At 37.4% G+C, this 24058-nt stretch overlaps 2 long non-coding RNA genes across 9 annotated transcripts in view; both read left to right on the forward strand.

The window, feature by feature from the left end:
- Positions 1-8513, forward strand: part of LOC140638308 (uncharacterized) — a 35826-nt gene extending 27313 nt beyond the window's left edge. For 7 of the 8 annotated variants that reach the window (XR_012035413.1, XR_012035411.1, XR_012035407.1 and 4 more), the window contains 2 exons: positions 4048-4589; positions 7728-8513. This is a non-coding gene — a long non-coding RNA (uncharacterized lncRNA). The remainder of the gene's footprint in view (positions 1-4047; positions 4590-7727) is intronic. The other variant, XR_012035419.1, reaches the window with a different exon arrangement.
- A 10626-nt stretch (positions 8514-19139) lies between these two features.
- On the forward strand, positions 19140-23091 carry LOC140619612 (uncharacterized). Its single transcript, XR_012019496.1, has 3 exons — positions 19140-19364; positions 21021-21184; positions 21650-23091. It is a non-coding gene; the product is annotated as an uncharacterized lncRNA (long non-coding RNA).
- Positions 23092-24058: the final 967 nt, after the last annotated feature.

A 24058-nucleotide genomic window follows, 5' to 3' on the forward strand; every position in this document is an offset into this window, starting at 1 on the left:
AAACAATGTCTAATTGTTAACAGTTGGAGATGACACTAAAATATGTAATAATTCTATACAAATCAGGAAAGAATGTATTTTTAAAAAGGCATAGCAACTTACATTGATGTGGATGTAACTGGAGGATATTATGCTGAGTAAAATAGGTTGATCAGAGAAAGACAATTATCATATGGTTTCACTCATATGTGAAACATTAGAAACAGTGCAGAGGGTCATAGGTAAAGGAAGAAAAACTGAATGGGAAGTCACCAGAGAGGGAGAAAAATCATGAGACTTTTAACTCTAAGAAACAAACCAATCTGGAGGGGAGGTGGATGGAGTGATGGGGTGATGGGGTAATTTGGTGAAGGGTATTAAGGAGGACATATGATGTGATGAGCATCAGTGTTATACACAACTGATAAATTATTGAACACTATATCTAAAACTAAGTATGTACTATATGTTGGCTAATTGAATTGAAATTAAAAAAAGCATACCAAGTTTCTCTTATTATTATTTAGATGTTATTTAGATGTTGACAAATTTACACTTTGTAAAGTTAATATCCATGTTCAAACTCTTAGAGTAGCCACAGAAGAATAGCAACAAAGTGTATAAAACCTATACTAGTGCAGGAGAACTAGGACATAAAGATAAAAAACAACCTCAAAAAATCTTAAGAAATGCTAGGCAGGTCATGATAATTATAGTAACAAAACAACAATGATCATGAAAGTAACTTTTATATAAAGGACAAATTAAAAGTACAAAATAAGATTAAGAAATGTGTCTTTAATCAGTAGCCCAGTTTGTACTGGGGTTATAAACCAGCCAGATATCTCGCTGGGACTAGGCTTCAACAATAGACGTTTGTTCCTTGCTCACTTTCTATGTCCATACTGTGGGTCCAGTGTGGCCCTGCCACACCCTTCCAGCAACTCTGGTTCCAGCCTCACAGAGCAACCTCTGTCCTGAACATTGAGGGTGTTGAGGCAGAGGAAAAGGAAATGTGGCAAATCATGAATGACACACCTCACTTACCCCTTATTGTACCAACAAGCCACATGGACACTTTTGAGATCAGTTGGGTGGGTGAGAAGTTGAAATCTTCAAAGAAGGACTACTTCAGAGATGGACAAAGTATTTGATGAATGCAGTCTACCACAAAATAAACCCAAAGATATCAGAAATTACATTTAATATAAGTATACTAAACTCTTTGGTTAAAAGACAAAGATTATCAGAAGTTGTTTTTTAAGATTTTATTTATTTATTCATGAGAGACAGAGAGAGAGAAAAAGGCAGAGACACAGACAGAGGGAGAAGCAGGCTCCACACAGGGAGCCTGGTGCAGGACTTGATTCCAGGACCCAGGATCAAGCCCTGAGCCAAAGGCAGATGCTCAACTGCTGAGCCACCTAGACGTTCCTATCAGAAATTTTTAAAATCATTTCTATGCTTTCTATAGAAGTTCCATTAGTAACATAAGGACATAGAATGAATGAGAATCATAGACAAAAGAAAACTGGTTATAAATAAATGGTAACCAAAAAAAAAAAAAAAAAAAAAAGCTAAAGTAGCCATATTAACATGAGTCTAAACATTATTTTAAGACAAGAATTATTATTAAAGTCACTATGCATTGGCAAAGGATAAATTTTAAATAGTATGGTCTTAATTACCATATACTTAAAATATATAATGTTATAATTGATAGAAACACAAAGAAAAATTTGTCATTTCATACCATAGTGCTAATCAACAGGCAAATAAAATAAAACAGATTAAGATAGCAGATTTGAACATCTTAATTAATAAATCATGATTATTAATTAGTGGGTATATATTTATATATAACCATTTATATATAATTTTATGTAATTATTTGAAAAGTAGAAAATCTCTATTACTCTATAATTATTTCAAAAATTGAATCAATAATTAAGTATCTTGATCTTGAGAAAATACCAGGTAAGATCTACTACCTGGTAGATGAAAGATTTGAAAGTAGCATGGAAGAATTGATTTAAAAGAGCATGAAAGAATTGATTAAAGATTTGCAAAAGAGGAAACAAATATATTATTGCTTTTGGTGATATCATTGTCTTCACAGAAACCCCTCCCAAACAATCAAAAAAATTCTTAAAATTAATAAGGGAGTTAAATTTTCTTGGTAGATGATTAGCATGCAAAAGTCAATTACTGTTCTACACAGCAGCAGAAGATAAAAATCATGTAGAAATAAATGTAATAAAAATGCACAAAACTATTATGGAGAAAACTATACAACTTTATTGAAATATGTTACAGAATAATTTGTTAAATGGAAAGTTGTATTGGTTTCCCAGGATTGCCATAGCAAATGCCACAAATGAGTGTCCTCAAATAACAGAAATTTATTCTCTCACAGTTCTGGAGACTAGGAATCCAAAATCAAGACATCAACAGGGCTGTGCTCCTTCTGAGCTTCTGTGAGAATGCTTCCTTCCCTCTTCTTCATTTCTCGTGGTAACCAGCAATCTTGGAATTCCCTGGCTTGCAGCTACCTAACTTGGATGTCTCATCTTCACATGGCTTTCTTTTCTTTTATCTTCACATCCATTCTTGTATAGGCACTAGTCCTACCGGTTTAAGGGCCCACATTATTCCAGCATAATCTCATCTTTACTAATTGCATCTGCTGATCTTATTTCTTATTTTCAATTAAGGTCACATTCTGAGATACTGGAGGTTAAGACTTCAACACAGTTTTCTGGAGGAACACTATTCAATCCATAATAAAAGTTATACCATGTTGATGGTTAAGCAAAACATATTCATGTTTCTGGGCATCTATCACATTTGTATGAATTGTTGCCCAAGTTTTGCAATGCAATTCCAATAAAATTCCAACAAAGCTGACTTTAGAATTTATATGAAAGAGAAAATGATCATGAATACAGTCAAGTTAAACTCTATGGAGAAGATCTTGGTAGAAAGACTCACTTTACTAGATGCCAAGACTTTCAAAGTGATATAAACTAAGACAATGGGATATTGGGGCAGAATTAGATGAATGGAATGGACTAAAGAACCAAGAGTCAGACCTATACAAATATGAAAAACCTATTCTTGACAGAGCTGGAATTGCAAATCAATGAAAAAATTGAACTACTCAATAAAATGGTCCTGGGAAAATATAGACATAAATTAAAAAATTAAAAATGGGTCCCCACCTCATCTTGTATTAAAAATAAGTTCCATGTAAATCCATGGTTTCTATTTTAGGGATAGAAGATTTCCTAAATAAGTTGTAAGGAGCACAAAACAGAGAAAGATTAATAAATTTTACTATATAAAAATTCCTAATATTAACCATCAAGTGTATAATTTCTTTCCATTTCCTTCTTCTAGCTAACTAATAAGTTCTAGACCTATGGTAGGTATGAGAGATTCAAAAGTGAAGATCACGGACAGTGTAGGGAGGAAAAGATATGTTTCCAAATAATTTCAGTTTTTGCAGTGTTATGAAAGAGGACTGCAGGGAACCCTAACCTGCCTGGAGCACCAGAAAAGTAACTGAAAAGATGGCATTAGAGGGGGCTAATGGAGTAGAGGTAGGAAGCAAAGAGCGCTCGTCTGAGGGAAGGGCAGATGCAAAGGTTCTGAGAACCTACCATGGGGCCAGGGAGGCTCAAGGGCAAGGTGCCCAAGATGAAAAAGGAGAAGTGGTAAGGTCAGATCATGGAGGGTCTTGGGGCCATGTTCAACATTTTGAAATTACCCAAGAGCCATGGGAAACTGTAAAAAATAATCAAGGAAATGAGATGATAACATTGCATTTTAAAATAGCAAACCAGGTGACCTCTAGAGAGTAGAGAAAGCATGAATGGATGTAGGAAGAGTACACATCATTTTGCCTTTTCCCATTCGTTAGATGTCATTTTTTCAAGTGTGTTTTATGAGCTAGGGAAGTAAGGAAGCTTTAAAAATAACATATTATATAAATAGAATAATGATAATAATGGTATCATTAATATATAATTACTAATTAATGATACCAATGCGATCCTTGTTTTACAGAAACTGACTTGCCCAAGGTTGCCCAAGAACTGGCAATTGAATCTGGACAGTTGGCGCTGGAGTCCGTGGTCTTAGCCACTGCACCATGATGGCCAGAATTAGGAGAAATAATAGAGCAACTGTATGTATGCACTCCATAGGAAACCATTCTCAAACTCTACCCAATGGACATACAATGGTTCAAAGACCCAATGGACATACAATGCTGCTTCTGGTCTAACCAGAGAGGTGACTTATGGTACGATGCAGGCCCATTGCTGACCCAGTCACCAGAGCTGAATCAGCACTGAGATGCTGCCCAGATCCATGGAGAGTCTGTTTAATATACTCAATGAGGATTGAGGTGGACTCAGACAGAAATTCTCTTCTTGAGTCTAGTTACAGACAAGAAAATCAGACTTATCTTCTTTGCTTGACCATAGCAAGTGTTGATCAGGCAATGAACGTTGTTCATCCACTTTCTCCAGTCACTGAGGTGAATGCCGAGATGGTGTGGCTAATTTCCATGACAGCCACTTGTACCAAATCCAACACCTGCACAGGTATCATATGTGTACTCACAGGCTTCCCTGTAGTGTTGGAAGACCTTGCTCTTTCAGAGGAGTTGTTTCTAGCCATTTCCCAGGCATATTAAGGGTTTGCTTGTATTTATAGCCACTGCTGTAGTCTGCATACCCACTGGACATCTGCACAGGACCTGTGAGGTTCCATGAGGCAAGGAGGGTTCCTTGTGAGAAATTTGGGGCTAGGGCAGCTGCAGGAAGGAAAGCATTGGAAGAGGGGGCACTTCTTGTCGTGGCTGTTGTTCTAATATGTTCTTTGTTAGCATGGCTCCTTTTCATTCCCTGTTAGTTTTTATTTCCCTCTGTCCATTGTCAGTAGAGTTGCAGCCAGGGGTTCTTTCTACGAACTGCCTCCGATTAGTGCTGGCTCAGCTGTGTTTTGTCTGTTGTGACTCCAAGTACACATGGTCACTGATGGGAGGCCAATGGCTTAGAAATAGATGGCCAGGAAAAACAATTACAAGACACAGCAATGTCAGTTCATTTCCTTTGTCTGGATCTGTGAGCGCACAGGTGCCTCTGCTTTTCTCTGAATATCAGATGATACATATTAGAGAAGTGTGATCCTTGCATCTACTTTGCTGGGACTTTCCACTTGGCTCTCTCATTCATTCCATTAATCAGTCAGTTCAGAGGCTGACCACCCCAGGCCGTCACACTGCCTTCCAAAGAAGTTAATCTACTAGGAAGAGAGTACAAGTTCAATGCCAGCTCATCAGCAAGAAGAAAATCGAATTGAGTGCGTTTTTTGTTTTGTTTTTGATAGTAATGTGTATTTGTAAATATAATTTATAATATGCCAAGTATTTTGACAATTATTCCAATTTGGCTCTCTCAAAAACATTATGAAAACAATTCAAGAAATTGTTAATAATGGTCTTATGCTTAGGGAGGTGGGGAAATTACACTTATATAAATCATTTTATTTTTCCAATGCACATGCAGTATGTTTGTATTTAAAAAAGAAAAAAATTGAAGAAATACATGCAGAGAAAGAAGGATAAAGAAAATGGGGAAAATTTAAGCAATTGGTGAATCTGGCTAATGGCATTTGGAATTCTTTGTACTATTCTTGCAAGTTTTCCATGAGTTTAAAATTATAACAGTTAGAAAGTTGCAATAATGGCCTAAAAAGATTAAAGGTATGTAATTCTTGGGTAATGTTTAAAATGGGTAATTCCAACAAATTTGCTTGGAATTTCCCCAGGAATCCCCCAAATGCCTAGATTACAGGCTTTGCTTAAAATCATAGATTTAAAATATAATAGAGTGAACTATAGGCTGTGGGAGAAATTGTTGTACAGTTGAAGCACAACACGACTGTATTCAGTTCATAGCTTTTACTGAAATATAAAACAAACTAAGCAAATGCTTTGAATTTTTTTTGTATGCAGGTGTGCAATTACAGAGTGACTGTTTGTTTTCTGAATATAGTATGTTCCATACGTTAGAAGGTGATAATTACCTTGTTAGATATCCATTCTATTTTTTACATACCATGAAATTCATCTGTTTTAAGTGTATAATTCAACTACCTTTAGTAAATTTATAGAGTTGTTCAACCATCACCACAATCCAGTTTTAAAATGTTTCCATCACCCCAAGGGATCCCTTGGGTCCATTTACAGTAAATCCCTGTTCCCACCCCCAGACTCCAGCAAATACACTCTCTGTCTTTACAGATTTGCCTGTTCTGGAGATTTTATGTAAGTGGGATCATACAATATGTGGTCTTTCCCATCTGGCTTCTTTCACTTAGCAGAATGTTTTTGAGGTCAATCACCCCTGTTTTTTCAGGGAATTTTTTCTTGGTGTAAGAAGTTACTCAGAGAATAAGCAAATACCTTACATTTACTCTGAGGAATGAAGAAAGTGAGCCACTAACACATACCAACAGGTCTCTCACAGCTGAATCTGCATCAAGAACTCAGCCTGGGGGATCCCTGGGTGGCGCAGCGGTTTGGCACCTGCCTTTGGTCCAGGGCCTGATCCTGGAGACCTTGGGATCGAGTCCCACGTCGGGCTCCCGGTGCATGGAGCCTGCTTCTCCCTCTGCCTATGACTCTGCCTCTCTCTCTCTCTCTCTCTCTGTGACAGTCATAAATAAATAAAAATTAAAACAACAACAACAACAACAACAAAAATAAAAACAAAAAATAAAGAACTGAGCCTGATAAATTTTTCTTGTCCAGAACTCATGCTCTCTCAGGAAAAGCAAAGCAGTTTGTTGACTATCTAAAGTATCTTCCAGAATTTGGGAGATTGTCATTACCTTAATTTCTTAGTGACACAGCAGAGACATTGAAAGAGAAAGAGATACAAGGACAGACTCAGGTACTGCACAGAGGATGCAAAACCAAAATGATTGTAAAGAGACATGTTTTGTGATCATGTCATCTGGCACCAAATGTGAGCTGTAAGGAAATGCCAAGACACAATGTGCTTTTAAGAGAATGTCAGTCTCAGGAAATATTGTATTTGATATAACTGCATGATGCAAAAACAATTTTAAGTGTTATCATTTCATAGTAATTTAAAACATCCCAGTTTATAAGAAAGTTGAAAGAACACATTAGATTATGAAGCCCAAGGGGTACATCTTTCTTATGGGTTTAGATAGCTTGAAAATGAATTAGCAATTTGTATACTCTTTTCTCTAAAAATGGCAAAAGAAGACATATTTCAATTGTATGTATGTATATAATTGCTATATATACATTATGTATAAATTGCATATCTTTCCATTTCAAGCATCTGTGACTCAGCCATAAATGTTTTGTCTTCTATGAAAATTATGAGGTTTACCCATCAGTTCTTTTAAAGAGTCTGTTTCATTGTTTTTTTTATTTGCCTTATTTGCATGTGTCTTTCTAACAGGTGCCCAGACTGTCCCGGCATCTCCTGATGGTCAATTTGCAGCCAGACCTCTGATACTGCTAGCATGTGTTACCTGCAATCATGCAATTAGTCATGTTGGTTGTGTGATTTTTTAAAAATGAGCTATTTCAAACCAAGGGTCCTGTTCAGACAATTCTGTCACCTAGATGCTCCATGGTTTTAGAAATTTGAATAAAAGCTCTTTTGCCAAATCTTACTTTTGTTTATTTGTTTTCCTAGGATACCCTTTTAGGACAGAAAGGGCTTCAATTAAAAATTTCTACACCATTTTCCTCCATGATCAAGGAATTGTGTGACTTCAGGGATGGAAACATTAGTCAGCATTTCACAAGATTAGATTTCCGGGCTGAAGATCAGAAGCTGCAATAAATCAATATCTGAATTTGCAAGTCAGTGAGAATAACAAAGGCACTTATGTTTAGCCCAACTGCAAGCCCAGCCAGTAGGACACGATCATCTTCATTGGTTCCCCAAGTGATAAAACCCACACGGATGGAGACAAAGAGCAGATGTGGCATCAGTGGTGGTCTTCTGTCCCACTACTGTGACTGGCGCCCCAAGAGGGTGAAAGACACCACATTGGACTGTTCTGTCATCACCATGAAAACATGATTCCCTTCCCAAAAAAACAGTCTAGCAAAATAACACAAACATGACCAAAGTTGGAGTTAATTGCTGCAGGAGAATGAGTGATCTAAGGGATCTTGGGGTAGTCAAAGTATCTCATTCCCTGAAAGCATCACAGAGAAGGAGAAATAATGTTTTAAAAGGTCTAAAATTGAATCCAGAAATTTGAGACTTTAGAACTTCTGGCATCAAATCCAGAATCCTCCATTCTCTTCTGAGACTCACTAACCAACTTGGAACAAGACTCTGAAAAAATGGGGCATATCTTCTGCCTCCAATCTTGCAGGGGAGCTTAGAATCTTCCTTCCATGAGAAGTTTTGGTACTATTTTTTTTAAGTTTTGTTATTTTTAATTAAAGTGTCCCTGCTTTCCTCCTCTTCCCTGTGTCTACATGTTTTTCTTTCTCTGCCAGCCATTCCTCATATTTGTAAATGAGAGAGGATTATGCAGATATATTCGTTCCATCCTCATCATCAACAGCATCATAATCATCATCATTGTCATTGTCATTATCTTTGGGTGACAAGAGACAACATGTGAACAGCAATCACAGTACGTAAAATCAGGGAAGAGTAAACTTGCAAGCATCCTGAGTAAATAGATGATATCTCTAAGAGCAGATGTTTCCACATGTGCTTCCACAAGCACATTCCTCTCTCACCTGTTCTCTTAGGGACATGCCCAGACAGTCAAACTATCCATACAAATACAGTACTTGTAGCCTGTGTCCACTTTAAACAGGACCCAGATTTTCCATTGGAATGCAGCTGCATGGCTAGCTCAACAACATCAGCCATCCTGAAGATTCAATGATGAAATAATTTCCTCAAATTTCCCTGGAGCTGATGACATTGGCACTCATTCTGAATTGGAGTGTTTATAGCATTAATTAGGGATCAATACATGTATTAGAGAAAGGAATTATGGCATTTTACTTTGGGAAATAGCATAGTTTTCTTCAGTATGACAGAAAAACTCTGTCTTGAAAGGAATTCAAGTTTTCCGTCTTCTTCATTTAAGTAACAAAGATGAAGAATGTAAACAAGTTGACATTTTAGTAGCAGTTCATTTAACCAATAATCTTCGATCATCTTCTACTTTCTGTGATGAGTATTATGCTAGAGAATAATAATAATGATAATAACTAATGTTTATTGGGTATTTACTATAATCCAGGTCTTGTGTTCATGTATCAACTTTAATGAGTGGTTGCCTGACATGTGGTGCTGAGATGGAGTCTGAGACCTTGTCAGGATTTTTTTTTTAATTTTTATTTATTTATGATAGTCACAGAGAGAGAGAGAGAGAGAGAGAGCGGCAGAGACAGGCAGAGGGAGAAGCAGGCTTCATGCACGGGGAGCCCGACGTGGGATTCGATCCCGGGTCTCCAGGATCGCGCTCTGGGCCAAAGGCAGGTGCCAAACCGCTGCGCCACCCAGGGATCCCCCTTGTCTGGATTTAATGAGAAAGAGTGTTGCAGTTGATTAACGATGTCCGCTTTGGGCACAAGAAGGAAAAATGATGATACGTACAAATATATTCACATCCTATGGCTTTGTATTATCAATAAAGATAGAATGTAGAATGCGACAAAGCACAATGACATTGTGCTCTGAAGTCCAGAGCAGAAATTCAGGAAAATCATTAACATGTAGGTGAATTTTATCTTAGTTTTGACAGAAAGTCAGACTTTGTTGGGTGAGGTTGAAAGAAAAGAGAAGAACATGTTAAGCAGAGGGAATCATTTCAACAAGATGCTGAGGAAAGAGGTAGGGTATGCTAACGGATAGCTACTAGTTGGGCCCATCTGGTACTTACAAGGGACAATAGGAATTTAGAGGGACAATAGTGTGGAAGAAAAGGAGAGAAAGCTTCAATATTGGCTGAAAGTGGTTAGAAATGTATAACTATTTAAATTATTTTGTGGTATGGCCAGATATGAGGATGATTTTGAAAAGAGCACATAGAATTTATCCAAGAGAGGGATTAGAGCATACCAGTGCTAATGCAATTGTGAAAGTCTGGGTGGGACATGTAAGTTCTGCTAGTGTAGGAAACCGCTGTGAGCAACATCAGCAGGTGGAATGAATTGTCTTGATAACCAAGTGAGCACATGGGTGAGGACAAGAGGCATACCTATCATACATTTCTATGACATTTATTTAATAGAAATAAGGAAGCAGGAGGTTTTATGATGATGATCTTTATTTTGTTCATCTTGATTTTGGGGTGTTGAGAGGAAATCCACATCTAGTAGGCAGTTGACAATTATGTTTGGTGATCAGGAAACTCTGTAAGGCCAGAAAGATGGTTTAGGGAGAGGTTTGCCTAGACATGATAGCTGATAAACTGAGAATTCAGGGGCTTGCCATGGAAGAGAGCAGAGACAGGAAGATAAAAATTGACCTTAGCAGCTGCCTTTTTAGAGTACAGAAGATGGAGCCATGCCAGCAAAGGTGACAGAAAAGAAGAGGTCATTAAATAGAAAGGAGAAGAGGACGAAGAGAATGGTCAACCTCAGGATCATTGTAAACAGCCCTGCCTTGAATTTCTTTTGGATTTTAGGATGCCAATGCATGTTCTCATCTATTATTTTAATTAATGTTCAAAAGTTTGTTTTAGAATGTTTACATAAATTATGAAATATCCCTGGAAGTGTCTTGGGTTTTGTGCTATTTTTGCATATGAACAAGTAAAATTTAAATTGCTCTTGAGCTATTGTTCTCTCATGCATCCCAACCATTGAAATGTGCAGAGGGTTAAGTGTAAAAATGCAAAGATCTCTCTTGAATGTTCATAGTCTCTATTTCCCTATCTGCTCTCAATTTCCTCCAGATATGAGCACTCCTTTCTTGCCATGTCATTTCCACTGACTGATGGGTCACAGAATGGACTCCATCACTGGGGCTCTATCCTCTTTTTCCAGGAGCCTTATGTAAAAGTCCATATATAAAAGTTGGCTTCTAAAAATCTTGAGGTAAATAAAACTGCCAAAGATATTATGATATTTTCATTTTCTGCCTTCTTTATTTTTCCTCCTATTTTTCCTTTCTCTATCTTTTTTTCAGAAAGTGATTCCCAAGAATTTCTGGGACTCATCCTCTAATACCACTTCTATTTTCTGTTTTTTTTTTCTTAATGTTTTCTTTTGCTGATTTGCTTCAGAATCTGTGATTTATGATTTTTATTTATTTTAGTAAGAATGTGTAGTAGGAGATCATGTGGAAAGCCATGCTTAAATATTCTTATGTTTTCTTCTGATCTGTAACTGTTCAGTAAGTGAGGGCTGCATTGGTATCTATATCTTGCCATCTTTCAGCAGCTTATATGGCATTCCTATTTTACCACAATATAAAACATGCATTCTCAAGGGGGCAATATCATCTCCAAAAGGGGTGAAAATTAGTTTCTTAGAGGGGGTGAGAAAATCTTACTCAAAATCTGTAAAGGACTTATATACATATGCGTAAACAAATACACAGTCTATCTGTGGTGTTATAATTTTACTGGAGAGTGATTAGGGAAAAAAGAGTCGGAAAAGTCTTCTTAGGCAGTGATGATGAAAAATAAAAGTTCAGAAACACTGATCTAAAAGAAAATTATGGTTTGTTTCAACACAAACTCTTGCTTGAGCCAAACATTATAAATAAATTATGAAGCATGACAAAATAGAGGGGAAAATGGACATTTTTGTCCAAATATTCACCTGTTTTCTGCCCTTTTGAGTGCTTTAAATGACCTACTCTCTATTAGTCATATCATTTTTTCTAATAATATTTTTCCAAGAGCATAATTCTAGGGTTTAGAATTATGAGTGACCCTGGTTTTTAATCTCCTTTATCATTTGTAAAATCACACAGTAGGCATTTCTGTTTAACTGTATGTATGTATGTGTGCACTTACCTTCTTCCAACAAACCATTATAATTCACCCCAATGTAGGAATATGGCAAGTGCTATAGAGAACAGGTAAGAAACAATAAATTTGGAATATTCAGGACCTTGGGAAATAGCAATTTTGTGCCCATCAAATAATGACCAGTTTCCTTTTTCAATCATGTCTGAATTGCTAAATTATATGTTGCTTCATCCTTTGATGGGCATCCTTTATCAACCCGTACCTTTCTGTTTATTAGGCCACATCCTTTTCCCTATTTCGATATGAATTTTGTAAAGTACTTGGCATTTTTGAAATAAATTTTGTAAACCACACCATCATATTATCTGTGGTACAAAATTGCAGTTATGAAATAAATCAATCATGGGATGAAGAGTACAGTCCAGGGAATAGGATCAATAATATTGTAATAACTTTGTATGGTGGCTGATGGTGACTACATTTACCAGGTGTAATGTATATAAATATTGGAATTACTATGTTGATTATTATAATATTGTATGTCAATATAATATTGTATAATATAATACCTGAAACTAAGATAATATTGCATATCAATTATACTTAATTGAAAATATCTCTCTGGGGCTCCCAAGACAAGTGTTTACTATGTCACTTGCCATGCATTATGAAATTTTTATATGTGTGTGTATGTGTTTAAGACTGATCTTCTCTGGGGTGAGTTGACCCCAAACTTCAGGAGAAGAGAGGTAGTCAAGAGTGATGAGAACTCAAGAGAATCATAGTGTTTTATATTTGAAAGAGTCATGGAGATCATCTAGAAAACTGTACAAGCTGCATTATTCTAATAGAATAGTGAAGGTTCACCAAGGCCCAGGGAAGTATGAGAAGTCCCCACACTGGGACAAGCTTGGGCAAACAGCCAAATGCCCTGATACTCATTTCTGCATATTCTTCTCCGCATCAAGTAATGATTTTCTGGAGTGCAAGTTTTCCTTTCCAAAGTTTACTTTCTTGTTCTTTGTGATATTTAATGCATAATTTCTCACAAGTGAAGATCTCAAGATGTCTTAATGATATTTTAAGTGAACTCAAGGCATTAAGAAAGATTAGAAATTTTCTAGAATGCTCTAGAAAGAAGACTCTTAATAAAAATCTAAATGAGTATGCCTAAAAATTTGTGTGACTATACCCTTCTATGGTCACCTGAGCTCTTAGAATGAAATTCTTTGACTTCTGGCCTTGTAATCTTTGTATACTTACTATCCCTTTCTTTTCTCCAATTTTTACTGGCTTTTCTTTTAATTATCATGTGTTTCATTCAGGTTTGTGAAACTTTGATAGTGGTGCAGTGAAAAACAACCTAATGAGGAATTATTAGAACTTCCATTTTGTGGGATGGCAGTATTAATAGCAAAATTTTATTTTGAAAACTTTCCTTTTGTACATGATTAACATTTTTTAATAAAAGCATTTGCAAATAAACTCACAACTCTTATTTCCAATGTGTGTGATCCTTTCCCTCTTACAGAAATATTTGTACAGAGTAATTTTTAGGTATATATATATATATATATATATATATATATATACCTAAAAATATAGGTAAATATAGGTATAGGTATATATACCTAATATATATATATATATATATATATATATATATATATATATATATATATACACATACACACACACACACACTCCTAAAGTTATCTCCTTAGGAGATATATATATATATTCTCCTCCCACACACACACATTTCAGAATGAAAAAGGTACTAGAGCCATGGGCTGAATATTCAACAGCAATTTTTGTGTTTATGATGTGGGATGGAAAGAAATAGAAATTAAACCTCTCTTCTTTCCACAAGCCACATTCAGACTGGCTCCAAGTGAAGGGTTTTCACACAGGCCAGTTTCTGTACTATGAATTTACCCACTTTTCAACCAGTCTTGAGAGATATTTTAGTCTCAGCATCTGGTCGAGGTCATCTCTCAAGCACAAGTGCACCACTGTGCCAGTCCTGGGGCTGTTTTATTTGATGAGGACCACAGCTCTCTGGCAGATAGGCTCTGTTTTGATTTCCTAAACCTCTTGGAGGTGAAGGAAGGTTTGCTGACTGTGGTCAGGAAGGTCCCAATTATGAATGATTCCCTAACCAAGTGTTGAAACACTGTACTTTGTAATTAAAATGCAAAATACACAAACTGCCAAACCTAGAAGAATTTTTTTTCAGGAATTTTCCTTGAAAGCTTAGCTTCATAGTTCCTTCAAGCATCTTCTCTCTAAATTTACTTTGATTCTTTTAGTCTGCCATAAACAAAATGATCTTGTTTGATCCCTTTGATTGATACTGTCTCTCAAGAAATATGGATATGATTTATGCTATTTATAGAATACATTTCAGAGACTTGCTTTTTTTCACATATATATCTCAAATCTTGTCATCATTCTACTTTGCTGCTGCTGTGCAAACTCTGTGCTACCAGGAAAAAGAAGGAAAATATAACTCGAGAGAAAGCATTTTTTTCCTTTTAATCTAGTAAAACTTTGCTCTGTGTATTGTAAGACTCTGTTATTGGGTGCATACAAGTTTAGAACACCTTTTTTTTTCATAAATTTATTTTTTATTGGTGTTCAATTTGCCAACATATAGAATAACATCCAGTGCTCATCCCATCAAGTGCCCCCCTCAGTGCCTGTCACCCAGTCATCCCCACCCCTACCAACCTCCCCTTCCACCACCCCTAGTTCATTTCCCAGAGTTAGGAGACTCTCATGTTCTGTCTCCCTTTCTGATATTTCATACTCATTTTTTCTCCTTTCCCCTTTATTCCTTTTCACTATTTTTTATATTCTCTAAATGAATGAGACCATATAATGCTTGTCCTTCTCCGATTGACTTATTTCACTCAGTATAATACTCTCTAGTTCCATCCATGTCGGAGAAAATGGTGGGTATTTGTCGTTTCTAATGGCTGAGTAATATTCCATTGTATACATAAACCACATCTTATTTATCCATTCATCTTTTGATGGACACCGAGGCTCCTTCCACAGTTTGGCTATCGTGGACATTGCTGCTAGAAACATCAGGGTGCAGGTGTCCCGGCATTTCATTGCATCTGTATCTTTGGGGTAAATCCCCAACAGTGCAATTGCTGGGTCGTAGGGCAGGTCTATTTTTAACTGTTTGAGGAACCTCCACACAGTTTTCCAGAGTGGCTGCACCAGTTCACATTCCCACCAACAGTGCAAGAGGGTTCCCCTTTCTCCGCATCCTCTCCAACATTTGTGGTTTCCTGCCTTGTTAATTTTCCTCATTCTCACTGGTGTGAGGTGGTATCTCATTGTGGTTTTTATTTCTATTTCCCTGATGGCCAGTGATGCGGAGCATCTTCTCATGTGCTTGTTGGCCATGTCTATGTCTTCCTCTGTGAGATTTCTGTTCATGTCTTTTTCCCATTTCATGATTGGATTGTTTGTTTCTTGGCTGTTGAGTTTAATAAGTTCTTTATAGATCTTGGATACTAACCCTTTATCTGATATGTCATTTGCAAATATCTTCTCCCATTCTGTAGGTTGTCTTTTAGTTTTGTTGACTGTATCTTTCCTGTGCAAAAACTTATCTTGATGAAGTCCCAATAGTTCATTTTTGCTTTTGTTTCTTTTGCCTTCATGGATGTATCTTGCAAGAAGTTACTGTGGCCAAGTTCAAAAAAGGGTATTGCCTGTGTTCTCCTCTAGGATTTTGATGGAATCTTGTCTCACATTTAGGTCTTTCATCCATTTTGAGTTTATCTTTGTGTATGGTGCAAGAGAGTGGTCTAGTTTCATTCTTCTGCATGTGGATGTCCAATTTTCCCAGCACCATTTATTGAAGAGACTTTTTTCCAATGGATAGTCTTTTCTTCTTTGTCAAATATTAGTTGACCATAAAGTTGAGGGTCCACTTCTGGATTCTCTATTCTGTTCCATTGATCTATGTAGAACACCTAATTGGTGAATTAAATCAGTTATCATTATGTGGTGACAATCTTTATTCCTAATAATGTTTGTTGATTAAAGTGTATGTTGTTCCGGGATCCCTGGGTGGCTCAGCGGTTTAGTGCCTGCCTATGGCCCAGGGCGTGATCCTGGAGTCCCGGGATCGAGTCCCACGTCGGGCTCCTTGCATGGAGCCTGCTTCTCCCTCTGCCTGTGTCTCTGCCTCTCTCTCTCTCTCTGTGTCTCTCATGAATAAATAAATAAAATCTTTAAAAAAAAATAAAGTGTATGTTGTCTGCTAGTTAACATAACTATAGCAACTTTCTTTTAGTTAGTAGTATTTGTCTGCTGTATTTTTTTCCCTATATATTTTTTCCATTCTCTCCACGTCTTTCTTTTTTTCTTCCACATAGCTGAATTGGCAGGAGTCAGGGCAGGAAATTAATGTGGGTCAAACAGTAAAGAGAGATAGAACTGAGACACACAAAACAAAGGACAAAATGCATTGCACTTAAAAGAGTACCTATAGAATGCTAATTATGCAAATGCTTCTACACATCTGGATACATGTTTGAGGGATGCTTAAAGAAGAAAAAGAAAGGAAAACTTTCTTTCATCAAATACCCATAGACAAAGCCAAATAACTGTACAAATGAGGAGAAAATAGCTTTCGTGTGTAAAGAATTTATAAAGAATGACTATATTTAGATGGGAAGGTAATCAACTGATTATAAAAAAAAGGAGCAGGGATCCTTCTCTCTCTCTCTCTCTCTCTCTCTCTCTCTTTCTCTCTCTCTGTGACTATCATAAATAATAATAATAAAAAAAGGAGCAAAAAGTATGAATAGGCAATTCATAGAAGAAGAAATGTGAACTACCAATAAACATATATTTAAATGTACAACTTTACTAGCAACTAAGGAAGGAAATGCAAATTAAAATGAGCTTTTATCTTTTACCTGTTAGAATAGAACATACTTCAAAATTAGATAAAATTATATATTGATAAGGGGGAAGGTATTATATATTGATGGGGGAAGGTACCTCTCCCTCTAAATGATATTGCTGGTCAGGATTTAAGTTTCTATTGCCTTTTTGCAAGGTACTTTGCCAAACCTTTTAAACTTGAATGTATCTTTTGAGCCAAAAATCTCACTTATTGGTATCTGATCAAGAGAAAGCCACATGTGTATGAGGGAGGCATGTACAAATCTATTCCCTGGTGGTATTTTATGGAATAGTTTTTTAAAAAAAGGAACCTTGAATTTCCACTAATGGGGTAATAATTTCATAATCCATCCTATGGAATATTATGCAGCAGTTTTTTAAATGCAAGAAATCCATACTTAACACTTATGAAACTACCTAAAGACTTTAGCCAATTAAAAAATGTCCACAAAGTAAAGAATTATTCTATTTATATAAACAATACAGATTTGAAACAAAAATATTTATTCCTATAGTTTTATATGTAAGTAGAATAAATTGAGTGGATACATGCTAAATTCACAGAATGCATCACATGGTAGTAAAAGAACTGGGAATGGAGGTACTGTTTTTAGGGTAAATATTTGCATCTATATTATTTCAATTTCTTAGAATCAGAAATGAATTTATATTTTACTCTTCATTTAAAAGAATTGTTTTTAAAAAAGATGATTTTACATTTGACTAATGGCTGAATTTTCAGTATGCTTTGATTTCACTGTTTAGATAAATTAGATCATAGCTTTTAAAGCAATGATAAAATTCTTCTCTAAACTTACAGGAAGAGGCTAGCACATACAAAATCTTTTGGTTGACCAGTGTGCAAAGCAAATTTAAAATTAACTTCAGCCTTAAGGAAGAAGCTTTGTGTCTAGAGTGAAATGAATAATTGGGAGCTATGAGCACATCTCTTTTCTTTGACACGGGGAACACTGACTCCCCTTTTCGTTAAAATCATGAGGGATTCTCAGTAGATACCACTGACCTGCAGAATGTGAATGGGACTGTCTGGAATAGTTCTTACTGTCTGTTTCATTAGATGTATCTTACTCTTCCAGGACAAAAGGCTCTTTTTCTTTTGAGTATGTCATGCATTTGGCTAGGTATTGCAAGCCTGGAGTCTGATTCTATAAAAAACATCACTATCTTTAGGATTATAAACTATGGTAGGGCCAAACCCTATAAACTGTATGATAAGTTTTAATCTTGCTTTAAAAATATGAGGCTTTTAAAAATTAAACTCAAACTCTGAGCTGCCATGGACTATAGTCTAATCTCTCACTTTACAGATGAAGAAACAGAACCAGAGGAGTTAAGTATCTCATTCAACATCACTCAGTGACTCTTAAATTCACCAGGTACACAGTGGCCCCGAACAAATCACCAATGTAGCCTCTCTCAGGGCGTACGTGTTCTTCAACTGCTACTTGTTGGAGGGACTGATCTAGAGCCACATGCTTATCTTAGGATAATTCTGGAGAATGATCAATTCTGGGCTGTTTGGGTAGAGCACCGAGCTACAACTGTCAAAACTGTCTATGGAGAACTCCGGAAGTTATTTATTGTTTACTGTTTTCAGGCTATCTTGACTTCAGACTGCCTAAATTCTATTCTCAAGTGAGATTTTTAAGCCATTATCCTTTTGAACAAAGAAGAAATTATGCTATCAATGTATAGAGAGTCTAAGGATACACATTTCTATGAAATATGGAAATTTAGAATGAAGGTTATTAGATACTTGTTAATAAATATCTCTAGTAATCTTGAGTTAGGTGCACAATTTCTGAAATATCTACTTACAGCAAAGATGAAATGAGGGTAGAGTATTGATCTTTATGTTTATTGCACTTCCTGGGTTGATATGGGATTACAATGTTATTTTAGTTTGTCTAAAGTGCACAAAACCTTTTTTGTAACTGAAATAGGATCTTTTCTTCCCTTCCCCCATTTCCTTTGTTTCTTTCCCCCTTTAAGCACGCATGTGTGTACATACACACACACACACACACACACACACGTTATCTCCAAAAGAGAAAACAAAAACAGGACCTGGAAACTCAAAACACATTGTCATCTTTCTGCTGAAATTGTACCCAGCAACAGAGTATTTCTACATTTCCTTTCCCTTCCTCCCCCTTTGCTCAGTACAGTCCAGGGAGATTGATAAAGGCTGGAGACCCAGGCTAGCAGGCCCATTTATGACAGTCAGACCCCATTACGGGCTCAGCTGAGGACACATCTGGAACCCATTTCCTGCCAGGGGGAACGGTGGATGGCGAGTAGTAGTCAGCGTTCAGCTGAGCCTCTCCTGTCTGGCTGTTGGCTGCCTCTCCTGGCCAGAGCCTGAGAACGTGGCTGCTAGTGAAAGTGTTTATGTGTTTATGTGACCACAGGTATGTGCTCTTGGTGACAGATCTCCTGTCCCATGTCGTGTGTCCTGGCAGGCAAGTGGAACGTGGGTTAGAGCCAGAGGGAGTGCCCTCTGAGGTTGCAGTGTCACTGCCAGAAGAGGGAGTGTCCCTGGGTGTGGAACTCGGGCTTCAGGAGGACAATCAGTGGCTTTTCTTCTGGATTTGGGCTGGCTGCAGCATTTGGGAATGATACTTCCTCTGCTGTTAAATTTAGTTATGGTTTTGTCCAGTATTGGGGGGCAGGAAGACAGGCTGCCTCACAAGAGACAAGTCACTCTCTGTGTGGAAAATGGATTTTCTGAGTGTAATATCCACCCCTTAGCAGAGCCATGACCATGGTCAGGTAAAGAGGGTCTCCTCTCCACCTGTCAGAGAACTCAGAGCCTTGAGACATTCAGTGAGCTGGGGGAGAAAGTGTCCCACAGATCAAGATGGCATCTGTGACATCTGTGGGGAGCCCAATCACAGTAGAAATGTTCCATCTGCTTCCTGAATGTTCTGGGAAAGGAAGGGGCCATGACAAAGACAAAGGGTACTGAGTGCTGCACTAGGCAATGGGAAGAATACCAAAGTGATATAAGTCACAGAATTTGTGTTCTGTTGTTATTCGATTGTGTTTACTGCTTTTTATCTTGAGATGCTTCAAACTCAGTGGGGAGATAAGGTTAAAAATGAAGTCTCCTTCATGGCTTTCTTCAGTTGTACATGTCCTCTGGAGGTGTGTCATCAGGTTGCTCTGAGTTTTTTCCCTTCTTACTCCGCACATTTTCCATTTCCTAGATTCCAGCAATCCTGGTTGTACAGGCATCCCCTGGTCAGTAAACCCAGACGTGGGCCATTTAATATCCATGGACCTCTCCCTCTTGCCCCCAGGTGCCTTGAGGTGCAGTCCCATGGTGAATCCACCACCCTCCTCTTTGTATCAGCACTTTTAAATCACCCACCTGGTAGCCCAAGTTAGAAAGCATTTTTTGACAGTCCCTTCTTTCTCGATCTTTCTCTATCTAATATGGTACACAAGTGCCATCCTTTTGACTTTCTTTTGAAATATCTCCTGAATGCATTGCCTCTCCACCATTTTCAAAGCCTTAGTTTAAGTATTCTGCATTTCTCCCTGGACTGTCAATGATTCCTGGCAATGCACAGTATGATGAGAACAAATGTTCCCTTTTCATAAGAAATCTTCTGTAACATCTCCTTTAGCACCCTGAAATGAAATTCATAAATAATGTAATCTATCTGAACACGTTTTGAAAATTCACATAAGGCTCAAAGGTTGATGTGAAGGGAAAATACAGTTAAAGAAATTTGTACTAGCTTAATACACACTTCAGTACATGAAGACAGAAGTAAGTGGTCAGTGACTATACCCACGTGAAGAATCGTCAGGAATGTGACAACTGTGAGTGCAATCCACTCTATGCGTGTTCTAGAAGTGGTTCAGATACTGAGAGTGATGCTGCTGTGAGGGACATATTTTCCAGTAAGGTGAAGGCTCAGGCAAATTTCTGAACCCAACAAAGTACAGTCTCCGCCCCCCCACCCCCACCCTGATGCCAAGGTTGCGTTCTTGGAAAATTCAGCCGTCTATTAAAATGATACCAAAAAGTTATTTTGTTTTTATATGTAAATGTTTAGCAGGACATTTGAAAATGATTCAGGACACAGGACAACTCTTCACGACTCCAGCATTGTAGGACAATTGGCATCCCCAATCTGTTCCCACTCACTGCCAGAAGCACCCCAAATCCTTGCAACAGCCAAGAAATCCCTTCACAAGTTTCCAGAGCATACCGTGGCAGGTAATAGGAGTCTACTTCTACTGGGAGTCACTACAAAATCTTAATTTATTTATGTTAACTTTTACTTGCTCAGGCAATCTACCTTTCTTTGTAAAAAATGAAGATGAATCTTTGTAAAGATGAATCTTTGTACCTTTCTTTGTAAAAAATGAAGGTGAATCTAAATTTCTTCTGACTTCCACTCCCACCCTGGTCTACCTCACTATCATTTGTAGAAGTAACCATGGTCAATTGCTTAGTATTATTATTCCAGGATATTTATTATATGTTAACCTGCAACTTATGTTCCCCTAGAATACATAGGATACCTGTTATGAGTTGATTGTGTCCTCTGAATATTTGCATGTGGAAGTCTTAGCCCTTATTTGGGTATGCGATTATTAGAAAAATAATGAGGTTAAGATGAGGTCATCCTGGAGGAGGGTGGGCCTCTAATTCAACATTACTTATATTCTTATAAAAAAGGGGACATTTGGACTCAGACACGGCACACAAGGGGAATGCCATGTGAAATAAAGGCAAAGATGGGGTGATGCCTTGCAAACCGAGGAATGATGAAGATTGCCAGCTAACGAGCAGAACCTAGGGGAGAGGCATGGGGCAGATTCTTCTCATAGGCCCAGAAGGAAGCAACCCTGCTGATACTCCTCTCTCAGACTGAGCCTCCAGAACTGGGAGACGCTACATTTCTGGTGTTTAAGCCACGCACTTTGTGATACTTTTCAATGGCAGCCTCAGCAAAGACATACAATACTATTCTGTGTCTCTGAGCTTTAGGTGACAGACAAGAAACAAGCAGAATTAAGACAAGCTGAGGAGGAGGGAGGCCTGGGGCTCCTACAGGTTGAATGACCTCCCTCTGTGGAGGCGTCAGCAGGCTGGAACCAGAAGCAGAAGCGCACTTCGAGCAGAGATGCTTGCATTCACATTGCCTTTCCCGTGAGTCCCATCTCGCAGCAAAAGACGCATCTATTAAGTCAGATTTGCAATCAAGTTGTTTTTATCGAAAAAAGAAAGTTGCAATTAGTTTCGAGCCTTCTTTCAGGCAGTAGGTTTGAGAAATGAAAATAATGAATAACTCAAACTGTAGCTGGGAGCATGACAGACTTTTAACTGGCTGCAGTTTATAGCCTGTGTGGCTGGGAGAAATGAGATCTCCATCTCATTCTAGATCCTTCTCTATACCTTGCTAAGCATGCATGATGAAATGGGTTCCATAATACTGCCTGAAATGTACAGCATGACATACTACTGATGGAAATGAAATGAGCAGTTCAAAATCACGGGCCCTGAAAGAAAAAGCAGACCTTATAATATCCAGTTTCAAAAAGTAATGTATTTAAAAACAATTTGCAAACTGGAAAGGCAATTAAAAGGGTCCTTTTACTCTACTGTGCCATGTGTCACAAACTTTAAGCTTTGAGAGTTGCTCATTGCATCTAAGATTGAGCCAAAGACATTTGGCTTCAGCAAAAACTAGGAAAAGCACTGCTAAAATGATCATATTCTATGTAGTACTTTGAATACTTTCAATGATGACAGATTCTTCTGAAAGCAGGGTCTGTGGAATATGCCTCTCTTATAGTATTTCACCCTGAAATATTTATAGGAATGTTTCTGTATACTTTAAGATTTTATATTCTAAATGGAAACTTCCAAATATCAAAAATAGTATTAATTTTCTAAAATAGTGTAAGCTACGCACAAAAAAATAGTGTAAGCTAATATTATTAGCCTGTATTATTTTGTTCTTCATTCAGAATAAAGTATATTAGTGCATAAACAATAGAGATACAAATTTTATTATAGAATTGTACAATTATCCTGTGTACTCAGTATCATAGAGATGTAAACTTATAGTTCCATCAACATGTCTGAAATTGGCAGGTTTAAAATTAAAATGTGAACACCCCTTTTTTGTATATGAGTTTGTTTCTTGCTTTTCTGGTGTCTTTTAACATGCAGAGATTACCAAAGTCTTAGTATTTCTCTTATCCCTAATTGTCATAGTTATTTGTCACTAATGAAATTGTTTGGAATAAGTAAAGCAACTTTGCCAGTTAAGCAAGATAATCATGTAGCACTATAAAGAAAGGAGCATTGAATATTTTATCCAGGAATGATCACTTCTGTCTTGTGACACCATTGAAGCTCCTTGAGAGGGTGACAGGAAGAGAGAGACAAACCTCACTCTAACTGTAGCAGCTTTCTGGGCATAGTGTCTTTTACTCAAAGCACTTTGTAGATTTATCGCCCTTCATAAACACAATCAACTCTAATCAAAGCCCTTTAGTGCTTTTTGAGTCGCGTGTTGAACAATTCAAGATGAGCTCACCACTTAGGCTCCTTTTCCTTGACATCCTCCAACATCCTTTGCTTCACCTGACTTTCTCTGCCGTCAATACTCTTCCATTTTTTCTTTCTTGCCTTCCTTCCCATCCTTTATGCCTTCAGCAACTTCCGAGTCTCTGCCTCAGGGAAACTTTCTGGGCCTTTTGCTCTCCAGGTCAGACCTCCCTACCTCCACGTGCTCTTAACACTATGATCTTTCTTTGCATGTCACAGATGTATCATCATGAGTATCTGCGTGAGCACTTGCCTGAAGTCTGTCTCTACCCCTGCTCTGTAAGCTCCACAAGCATCGGGGCTTTGATTTTCTTCACCTCTCATCTAATGGCATGTCTGGCCCATATTTGGTAATTACTATATTGCTAAATATACTTAATAAATATTGGTAAATAAATGGATGAAGGACAACATTGTAAACTAAGCATTTCTAGTTTAAAAGCCTTGTGCTAAGAGACTTATTATTATGAAAAAAAGATGATGTTTCACCAAATATCAACTTGTGCCACTCAAAACTGACCATGTGCT

This window comes from Canis lupus, chromosome 1 (genome assembly GCF_048164855.1).
Source record: "Canis lupus baileyi chromosome 1, mCanLup2.hap1, whole genome shotgun sequence".
Classification (NCBI taxonomy): domain Eukaryota; kingdom Metazoa; phylum Chordata; class Mammalia; order Carnivora; family Canidae; genus Canis; species Canis lupus.